Source organism: Aegilops tauschii, chromosome 5, assembly GCF_002575655.3.
Source record: "Aegilops tauschii subsp. strangulata cultivar AL8/78 chromosome 5, Aet v6.0, whole genome shotgun sequence".
NCBI lineage: Eukaryota > Viridiplantae > Streptophyta > Magnoliopsida > Poales > Poaceae > Aegilops > Aegilops tauschii.
Genome location: NC_053039.3, coordinates 509,032,227 through 509,043,816, shown reverse-complemented (window position 1 = coordinate 509,043,816; position 11,590 = coordinate 509,032,227).

Sequence of the window (11,590 nt, the reverse complement as noted above, 5' to 3'; positions counted from 1 at the left end):
CCAGTAGCCCCCGAGACTTAAAGTAGTTGGCACAACTGATTTGAGGATCGTTGTATAACCAGGCTCTTATGGAGAAGAACGTCCAGTTAGCCCAAGAGCTAAAAAGGTGTCAGACACAGCTAACTGCGGTCGCCGCCGAACTGGAGAAATCCAAGAAGGCGTCACCTGGTAATATTCCCCTCCATCGAGAAAATATGATTATATGCCATTAAAGCTAACAGTGTTGCCTATACCATGACGTAATTGTCAGTGGAACTCAAGGAGGCGCTGGAAGTCGCGCAAGCGAATGAACAAGAAGCAAAAAGGCTACATGCTACGGGCGAATGTGTGCTGAAGCAGGTCATTGTTGAGAAAAACCAACTTCAGGATTGCAAGACCCAGCTAGGCGAAGAGCTGAAGGATGTGCGGGCCCAGCTAGCCGATTCCGTAAAGGAGAACAAGAAGCTGCGGGGCGGCATATTTAGTATGTGTCTGAACTATTTTTAAAGTAGTTCAGAGATAAATAGAACTGATATAGTTATGATTGCAGGCGTATTGACGGGTCGTCCTGAAGAGGAGGTGTCCGGATCATCAAGTGATCTGCTGCAAAGGCTGTCGCAAGTGCACGAGCATGCTCGGCTAGCCATGCAGAGTGCTGCCAAGGCTTTATGGCCATCCGCCTCCCCTCCAGGGAGTATGGAGGGGCTTGTGGAGCTGTTCAAGGGAGCGCGGCGGCGTATCCGACTATGGAAGATATCGGCCTGCCGAGAGGGTGCACGAGAGGCCTGGGCCATGGTGAAAACGCGATATACCAAGCTGGATCCGAATCACATGGCCAGGGTTGGACCGCTAGGGTCAAATGGGGAAGAAATTCCCGTTAGTTTAGTATATGACCAAGTAGAGGTGGCCGCCAAATATTCCCAACAGGATTGTAAGTTGGGCCGCTTGTTGGACGGTATAGAGGAGGAAGTGTTCGAGTCCAAGTGACTATGTACTTTCCTTACCCGGTGTAATTCTAGCTGAATTGTATAGCATTTGTCATGGCAGACCTTTTCGCTTCAACCTCTGGACCCGAGGGTGCGGAGTGTTTCCGAATACCCTCGCGGCCGAATAGACCGGGGTATGCCTGGAAAACTAGGCGTAGGGGTCATAGTTGCTTGAACAGACAATTTGTATCCTGCTAGTTATGTTATATTACATTGAGATCGTAAGAAACATCTTCCAGAGAGAATAGTTCCGTTAAGGGTTCCTTTCCCTGGGTGTGCATGTATTAATGTACATGTCCGAATTGTGATGGAAAAGTCACAGTGTATGTAACTCCTGGGGGTTCGCAATGGAGTAAGTGAAAAAACGTCTTTAATTCACCGACCGAATATTCCTTAAGAACGCTAGCTTTCGACTTCACCCAGTCTGAGGTACACATCCGGATGACCCAGCAGTAACAATCGCAGAGGTGCTCCCTTTATGCCCTAGCCGAACTAATGGGAACGTAGGGCATAAGCACAGGAGCCAGGCAACCCAGCTTGGCCAAAACTTAAGTCATATCGATGCATATAGTGGCGAAGAAAAGGTACATATGGAAGAACTCATATGTGAAGAGCTTAATACTCGAGGAATAATAATAAAAAACTTCTGTCCAAGAAGCCCCCAGGTATAATGGACATACATATTTTAAATATGTGTGTGTCAGGGGTGTGCGGTCTAGCCGTACCAAAGCTTTAAAGCGAGAAAGGAAAAAGTAATCTGAAAAGAGAGAAAAAATAATGGAAACTACAGGGGAGAAGGGGACGAACAAGGAGTTCGACGCTAGGCATAGAATCTTCGGAGTCTGGCCGCGTTCCATGGGTTCGGCTCGAGGCGATTGTCTGATGCATCACAAAGACGGTACGCTCCTCCGGTGAGAACTTCATCAATTATGAAGGGACCCTCCCATTTGGGCTTGAGTTTGTCCTTTTTCTTCTCCGGCAGGCGTAGAACGAGTTCGCCAACGTTGTAAGTCTTGGCCCGTACTTCTCTGCTTTGATATCGTCGAGCCTGCTGTTGGTAAAATGCTGAACGGGCCTTTGCGACGCCGCGCTCCTCCTCCAGGGCATCAAGGCTGTCCTGCCGATCTAGCTCAGCTTCTCTCTCTTCGTACATACGCACTCGAGGTGAGTCATGAATAATATCGCAGGGAAAAACAGCCTCTGCGCCATACACCATGAAGAAAGGTGTGTATCCCGTAGTACGGTTGGGCGTGGTCTGCAGCCCCCAGAGTATGGAGTCGAGCTCCTCAACCCAGTGCTTGTCTGATTCTTTCAAAGACCGCACTAGTCTGGGCTTGATGCCGCTCATGATAAGACCATTGGCTCGTTCAACCTGACCGTTGGTTTGCGGGTGGTAGACGAAGGCGTAATCGAGTTTAATGCCAAGATTAGTACACCATGTTTTTACCTCGTCGGCTGTGAAATTAGAGCCGTTGTCGGTGATAATGCTATGTGGGACACCATAACGATGCACAACGCCGGATATGAATTCTATCACCGGGCCGGACTCAGCTGTTTTGACCGGTTTAGCCTCTATCCACTTAGTGAATTTGTCCACCATGACCAGCAAATATTTTTTCTTATGGCTTCCCCCTTTAAGAGGTCTAACCATATCCAGTCCCCAGACCGCGAAAGGCCAAGTAATGGGGATAGTTTGCAAAGCAGTTGGGGGCATGTGGCTTTGGTTGGCGAAGAGTTGGCATCCGACGCAGCGTTGGACGAGGTCCTGCGCGTCTGCTTGTGCTGTCGGCCAATAAAATCCAGTGCGGAAGGCCTTGCTAACAAGGGCCCGAGCTGCGGCATGGTGTCCGCCTAGCCCAGCGTGAATTTCCGCTAAAAGATGCCGCCCCTCTTCCTCGGAGATACATCTTTGAAGTACTCCGATAGTACTTTTCTTGTAGAGCTCTTCGTCGTGAACCTTGTAGGCCTTCGAACGCCGGACAATGCGGCGAGCCTCATTCTGGTCTTCGGGAAGCTCCTTCCTATTAATGTAGGCCAAGAAGGGTTCGGTCCATGGGGCAATGACTGCCATAATGAGATGGGCCGACAGTGTTATTTTGGTGGCCGAGCCCCCGGTACTGTCTGTATGTTCGGGATTTGAGGTTGTGTTCGGTTCTGGACTGTTGCTGCCGCCCTCCCCTTGCCATACCATGGATGGCTTGAAAAGCCTTTCCAGGGAAATGTTGGGTGGGACAGGGTCGCGTTTGGCGCCGATGCGAGCAAGGACGTCCGCTGCTTGATTGCTTTCCCGGGCGACATGATGAAATTCAAACCCTTCGGACCGAGCCGATATTTTTAAGACGGCATTACGATAAGCTGCCATCTTTGGATCCTTGGCGTCAAAGTCTCTGTTTATTTGAGATATTGCGAGGTTTGAATCCCCGCGCACCTCTAGGCGTTGTATGCCCATTGTTACGGCCATCCAAAGACCATGCAATAGGGCCTCGTATTCGGCTGCATTGTTGGAGTCTGTGTATAGTATTTGGAGTACATACTGGACGACATCTCCAGTGGGAGATGTTAACACGACTCCCGCTCCTAGCCCCGCCAACATTTTGGAGCCGTCAAAATGCATAACCCAATTGGAATATGCGCCGTACTCTTTAGGGAGTTCGGCCTCTGTCCATTCGGCGACGAAGTCAGCCAGTACTTTGGATTTGATGGCTCGACGCGGCTTGTATGTTATGTCAAATGGAAGTAGCTCTATGGCCCATTTGGCTATCCTTCCCGTGGCATCGCGATTGTTTATTATGTCATTGAGCGGGACTTCAGAAGCCACCGTGATTGAACACTCCTGGAAGTAGTGTCGTAGCTTTCGGGATGCCATGAAGACCGCGTATGCTATCTTTTGATAATGGGGGTACCGGGATTTGCATGGTGTGAGGACAGTGGATACGTAGTATACTGGTTTCTGAAGTGGGAATTTGTCTCCGTCCTGTTCTCGTTCGACGATGAGCACGACGCTCACCACCTGATGTGTTGCCGATATGTATAGCAACATAGGTTCGTCAGCGTTTGGCACAGCCAGGATTGGGTTGCTTGCTAGGAGGGCCTTTATTTCCTCCAGTCCGACAGTCGCCGCGTCTGTCCATTCGAAGTTATCGGTGCGCCGTAAGAGGCGATAGAGTGGCAGTGCCTTTTCTCCTAATCTGGAGACAAAGCGGCTTAACGCTGCCACGCAACCAGCTAGTTTTTGGACTTGTTTGAGTTCGGTTGGCGTGGCCAACTGTGACAAGGCTCAGATTTTGGCTGGGTTTGCTTCTATCCCTCTATTGGAGACGATGAAGCCCAGCAGCTTCCCCGCAGGGACGCCGAAGACACACTTTTCCGGGTTGAGTTTAATGTCATACGCATGGAGGTTGTCGAATGTAAGACGTAAGTCGTCTATTAGTGTTTCGACGTGCCTAGTTTTGATGACGATGTCATCGACGTAAGCTTCTACTGTCTTGCCGATCTGCTTCTCCAGGCAGGTTTGAATCATACGCTGGTATGTGGCGCCGGCATTCTTGAGCCCGAAGGGCATAGTGTTGAAGCAGAATGGCCCATATGGAGTAATAAATGTTGTTGCAGCTTGATCAGACTCCTTCATTTTGATTTGATGGTATCCGGAATATGCATCGAGGAAACACAGTGAATCATGTCCTGCGGTGGCATCAATGATTTGATCAATGCGGGGGAGGGGGGAGGGATCCTTAGGGCAAGCCTTGTTGAGGTATTTGAAATCGACACATAGGCGCCAGGATTTGTCCTTCTTTGGTACCATCACCAAGTTTGCCAGCCAGTCCGGATGTTTGATTTCTCTAATAAATCCGGCTTCGATAAGTTTTGCCAGCTCCTCCCCCATGGCTTGTCGCTTGGGCTCGGAAAAGCGCCGCAGTGTTTGCTTGACCGGTTTAAATCCCTTTAATATATTGAGGCTATGTTCGGCCAGCTTGCGTGGGATCCCTGGAATATCCGAAGGGTGCCAGGCAAATATGTCCTAGTTTTCGCGCAGGAATTCTCATAGTGCGGCGTCAACTGTTGGGTTTAGTTGTGCTAAGATAGATGTCGTCTTCTTGGGGTCCGTTGGGTGGACCTGGAATTTGACTATTTCTTCTGCTGGTTTGAAGGAGGTGGATTTTGGGCGTTTGTCGAGTATCACATCGTCCCTGTCCACCGTGGAGCGCAGTGCAGTTAACTCTTCGGCCGCGAGGGCTTCGGATAGTGCCTCAAGGGCCAAGGATGCGGTTTTGTTTTCAGCGCGGAATGCTATGTCCGGATCACTGACGAGAGTGATTATACCGTTTGGTCCGGGCATTTTGAGCTTCATATACCCGTAATGAGGTATAGCTTGGAAGCGTGTAAAAGCATCCCGCCCCAATAGGGCGTGGTATCCGCTGCTGAAAGGGGCCACTTGGAAAGTGATTTCTTCGGACCGATAATTCTCCGGCGTGCCGAATTCCACGTCAAGTGTGATTTTGCCCGCTGATACGTCCATTTTGCATCATGCTTTTATATCGATATTTATTGCATTATGGGCTGTTATTACACATTATGTCACAATACTTATGCCTATTCTCTCTTATTTTGCAAGGTTTACATGAAGAGGGAGAATGCCGGCAGCTGGAATTCTGGGCTGGAAAAGGAGCAAATATTAGAGACCTATTCTGCACAACTCCAAAAGTCCTGAAACTCCACGGAAGTCATTTTTGGAAATAATAAAAAATACTGAGCGAAGAAAATACCAGAGGGGGCCCAACCCTGGCCACGAGGGTGGGGGCGCGCCCTACCCCCTTGGGCACGCCCCCTGCCTCGTGGGCCCTCTGGCAGGCCTTCGGTGCCCATCTTCTGCTATATGAAGTCTTTCGTCCGAGAAAAAATCAAAAGCAAGCTTTAGGGAAGAGACTCTGCCGCCATGAGGCGGAACCTTGGCGGAACCAATCTAGGGCTCCGGTAGAGCTGTTCTGCCGGGGACACTTCCCTCCGGGAGGGGGAAATCATCCCCCATCGTCATCACCAACGCTCCTCTCATCGGGAGAGGGCAAATCTCCATCAACATCTTCACCAGCACCATCTCCTCTCAAACCCTAGCTCATCTCTTGTATCCAATTCTTGTCTCCAAGTCTGGGATTGGTACCTGTAGGTTGCTAGTAGTGTTGATTACTCCTTGTAGTTGATGCTAGTTGGTTTATTTGGTGGAAGATCATATGTTCGGATCCTTTATGCATATTAATACCCCTCTGATTATGAACATGAATATGCTTTGTGAGTAGTTACGTTTGTTCCTGAGGACATGGGAGAAGTCTTGCTATTAGTAGTCATGTGAATTTGGTATTCGTTCGATATTTTGATGAGATGTATGTTGTCTCTCCTCTAGTGGTGTTATGTGAACGTCGACTACATGACACTTCACCATTATTTGGGCCTAGAGGAAGGCATTGGGAAGTAATAAGTACATGATGGGTTGCTAGAGTGACAGAAGCTTAAACCCTAGTTTATGCGTTGCTTCGTAAGGGGCTGATTTGGATCCATATGTTTCATGCTATGGTTAGGTTTACGTTAATACTTCTTTTGTAGTTGCGGATGCTTGAAATAGGGGTTAATCATAAGTGGGATGCTTGTCCAAGTAAGGACAACACCCAAGCACCGGTCCACCCACATATCAAATTATCAAAGTACCGAACGCGAATCATATGAACGTGATGAAAACTAGCTTGACGATAATTCCCATGTGTCCTCGGGAGCGTTTTCCTTCATATAAGAGTTTGTTCAGGCTTGTCCTTTGCTACAAAAAGGATTGGGCCAACTTGCTGCACTTTATTTACTTTTGTTACTTGTTGCTCGTTACAAATTATCTTATCACCAAACTATCTGTTACCTATAATTTCAGTGCTTGCAGAGAATACCTTGCTGAAAACCGCTTATCATTTCCTTCTGCTCCTCGTTGGGTTCGACACTCTTACTTATCGAAAGGACTACGATAGATCCCCTATACTTGTGGGTCATCAAGACTCTTTTCTGGCGCCGTTGCCGGGGAGTGAAGCGCCTTTGGTAGGTGGAATTTGGTAAGGAAAAATTTATATAGTGTGCTGAAATTTAATGTCACTTGTTACTATGGAAAGTAATCCTCTGAGGGGCTTGTTCGGGGTATCTTCACCCCGACTAGTAGAGCAAAGAGTTGCTCCTCAACCTACTGAACCTACTGAAAGTGAAAATGTCTACTTTGAAATTCCTCCGGGTATGATAGAAAAACTGCTAGCTACTCCTTTTGCAGGAGATGGAACATTACATCCTGATGAGCACCTAATATATGTGGATGAAGTTTGTGGATTATTTAAGCTTGCAGGTATGCCCGATGATGTTATCAAGAAGAAGGTCTTCCCTTTATCTTTGAAGGGAGATGCATTGACATGGTATAGGCTATGTGATGATATGGGGTCATGGAACTACAAACGATTGAAATTGGAATTTCATTAGAAGTTTTATCCTATGCATCTTGTTCATCGTGATCGTAATTATATATATAATTTCTGGCCTCGCGAAGGAGAAAGCATCGCTCAAGCTTGGGGGAGGCTTAAATCAATGTTATATTCATGCCCCAATCATGAGCTCTCAAGAGAAATGATTATTCAAAATTTTTATGCTCGGCTTTCTGACAACAATCGCACCATGCTCGATACTTCTTGTGCTGGCTCTTTTATGATGAAGACTTTTGAATTCAAATGGGATTTATTGGAAAGAATTAAATGCAACTCTGAAGATTGGGATCTCGGCGAAGGTAAGGAGTCAGGTATGACACCTAAGTTTGATTGTGTTAAATCTTTTATGGATACAGATGTTTTCCATAAATTTAGCACTAAATATGGACTTGACTCTGAGATAGTAGCTTCTTTTTATGAATCCTTTGCTACTCATGTTGATCTCCCTAAGGAGAAGTGGTTTAAATATCATCCTCCCATAGAAGTAAAAGTAGTTGCACCTATTAAAGTTGAAGAAAAGACTATCACTTATAATGATCCTATTGTTCCTACTGCTTATGTTGAGAAACCACCTTTTCCTGTTAGGATAAAAGATCAAGCTAAAGCTTCAACTGTGGTTCGTAAAAGCAATATTAGAACTTATACACCTCCTGAGCAAGTTAAAGTTGAACCTAATGTTGCTATGGTTAAAGATCTCTTGGCTGATAATATTGATGGGCATGTTATCTATTTCTGTGATGAAACTGCTAGAATTGCTAAACCTTGTGCTAAAGATAAACATAGAACTGTGGTAGGCATGCCTGTTATTTCTGTTAAAATAGGAGATCATTGTTATCATGGCTTATGTGATATGGGTGCTAGTGCTAGTGCAATACCTATTGACTTATACAAAGAAATTATGCATGATATTGCACCTGCTGAGTTAGAAGAGATTGATGTCACGATTAAACTTTCCAATAGAGATACTATATCACCAATGGGAATTGTTAGAGATGTTGAAGTCTTGTGTGGGAAAACTAAATATCCTGCTGATTTTCTTGTTCTTGATTCCCCACAAGATAGCTTTTGTCCCATTATATTTGGTAGACCCTTCTTAAACACTGTTAATGCTAAGATAGACTGCGAAAAGGATGTTGTTACTATTGGTTTGGGTGATATGTCTCATGAGTTCAATTTCTCTAAATTTCGTATACAACACCGTGAAGAGGAATTGCCTAGTAAAGATGAAATTATTGGTCTTGTTTCTATTGCCATACCTCCTAGTGGTCCTTTAGAACAATATTTGCTAGACCATGAAAATGATATGTTTATGAATGAAAGAAGGGAAATAGATGAAGTGTTCTTTAAACATGGACCTATTCTGAAACACAACTTGCCTGTTGAAATCCTAGGGGATCCTCCTCCACCCAAGGGTGATCCTGTGTTTGAGCTTAAACCATTGCCTGATACTCTTAAATATGCTTATCTTGATGAAAAGAAGATATATCCTGTTATTATTAGTGCTAACCTTTCAGAGAAGGAGGAAAAAAATTATTGAAAACTCTGAAGAAGCACCGTGTTGCTATTGGATATACTCTTGATGATCTTAAAGGCATTAGTCCCACTCTATGTCAACACAAAATAAATTTGGAGAAAGATGCCAAACCGGTTATTGATCATCAACGACGGCTGAATCCTAAAATGAAAGAAGTGGTAAGAAAGGAAATACTAAAGCTCCTTGAGGCAGGTATAATCTATCCCATTGCTGATAGTCAGTGGGTAAGTCCTGTCCATTGTGTCCCTAAGAAGGGAGGTATTACTGTCGTTCCTAATGATAAAGATGAATTGATTCCGCAAAGAATTATTACAGGTTATAGGATGGTAATTGATTTCCGCAAATTAAATAAGGCTACTAAAAAAGATCATTACCCCTTACCTTTTATTGATCAAATGCTAGAAACACTATCCAAACATACATATTTTTGCTTTCTAGATGGTTATTCTGGTTTCTCTCAAATACCAGTGTCAGTTGATGATCAAGCTAAGACCACATTTACTTGCCCTTTCGGTACTTTTGCTTATAGACGTATGCCTTTGAGTTTATGTAATGCACCTGCTACCTTTCAAAGATGCATGATGGCTATATTCTCTGATTTTTGTGAAAAGATTTGTGAGGTTTTCATGGACGATTTCTCCATCTATGGATCCTCTTTTGATGATTGCTTGAGCAACCTTGATCGAGTTTTGCAGAGATGTGAAGAAACTAACCTTGTCTTGAATTGGGAAAATTGCCACTTTATGGTTAATGAAGGTATTGTCTTGGGGCATAAAATTTCTGAAAGAGGTATTGAAGTTGATAAAGCTAAATTTGATGCTATTGAAAAGATGCCATGTCCCAAGGACATCAATGGTATAAGAAGTTTCCTTGGTCACGCCGGATTTTATAGGAGGTTCATTAAGGACTTCTCAAAAATTTCTCGGCCTCTGACTAATTTATTACAAAAAGATATACCATTTGTCTTTGATGATGATTGTGTAGAAGCATTTGAAATACTTAAGAAAGCATTGATCTCTGCACCCATTGTTCAACCACCTGATTGGAATTTACCCTTTGAAATTATGTGTGATGCTAGTGATTATGTTGTAGGTGCTGTTCTAGGGCAAATAGTTGATAGGAAATTAAATGTTATTCAATATGCTAGTAAAACTCTAGACAATGCCCAGAGAAATTATGCTACTACTGAAAAAGAATTCTTAGCAGTTGTATTTGCATGTGATAAGTTTAGACCTTATATTGTTGATTCTAAAGTAACTATTCACACGGATCATGCTGCTATTAAATATCTTATGGAAAAGAAAGATGCTAAACCTAGACTTATTAGATGAGTTCTCTTGCTACAAGAATTTGATTTGCATATTATTGATAGAAAGGGAGCTGAGAACTCCGTTGTAGACAACTTGTCTAGGTTAGATAATGTGCTTGATGACCCACTACCTATTGATGATAGCTTTCCTGATGAACAATTAAATGTCATAAATGCTTCTCGTACTGCTCCATGGTATGCTGATTATGCTAATTACATTGTTGCTAAATTTATACCACCTAGTTTCACATACCAGCAAAAGAAAAAGCTTTTCTATGATTTGAGACATTACTTTTGGGATGACCCACATCTTTATAAAGAAGGAGTAGATGGTATTATTAGACGTTGTGTACCTGAGCATGAACAGGAACAGATCTACGCAAGTGTCACTCCGAAGCTTATGGACGACACCACGCTGGAGATAGAACCGCACATAAGGTCTTGCAATCCGGTTTTTATTGGCCCACTCTCTTCAAGGATGCCCGTAAGTCTGTCTTATCTTGTGATGAATGTCAAAGAATTGGTAATATTAGTAGACGTCAAGAAATGCCTATGAATTATTCACTTGTTATTGAACCATTTGATGTTTGGGGATTTGATTATATGGGACCTTTTCTTGCCTCTAATGGGTATAAACATATTTTAGTTGTTGTTGATTACGTTACTAAGTGGGTAGAAGCTATTCCAACTAGTAGTGCTGATCATAACACCTCTGTTAAAATGCTTAAAGAAGTTATTTTTTCGAGGTTTGGAGTCCCTAGATATTTAATGACTGATGGTGGTTCACATTTTATTCATGGTGCTTTCCGTAAAATGCTTGCTAAGTATGATGTTAATCATAGAATTGCATCTCCTTATCACCCACAGTCTAGTGGTCAAGTAGAATTGAGTAATAGAGAACTCAAATTAATTTTGCAAAAGACTGTTAATAGATCTAGAAATAATTGGTCCAAGAAACTTGATGATGCATTATGGGCCTACAGAACTGCATATAAAAATCCTATGGGTATGTCTTCGTATAAAATGGTTTATGGAAAAGCATGTCACTTACCTCTCGAACTAGAACATAAGGCTTATTGGGCTATTAAAGAGCTCAATTATGATTTCAAACTTGCCGGTGAGAAGAGGTTATTTGACATTAGCTCACTTGATGAATGGAGAACCCAAGCCTATGAAAATGCCAAATTGTTTAAAGAAAAAGTTAAAAGATGGCATGACAAAAGAATACAAAAGCGTGAGTTTAATGTAGGTGATTATGTATTGCTATACAACTCTCGTTTAAGAT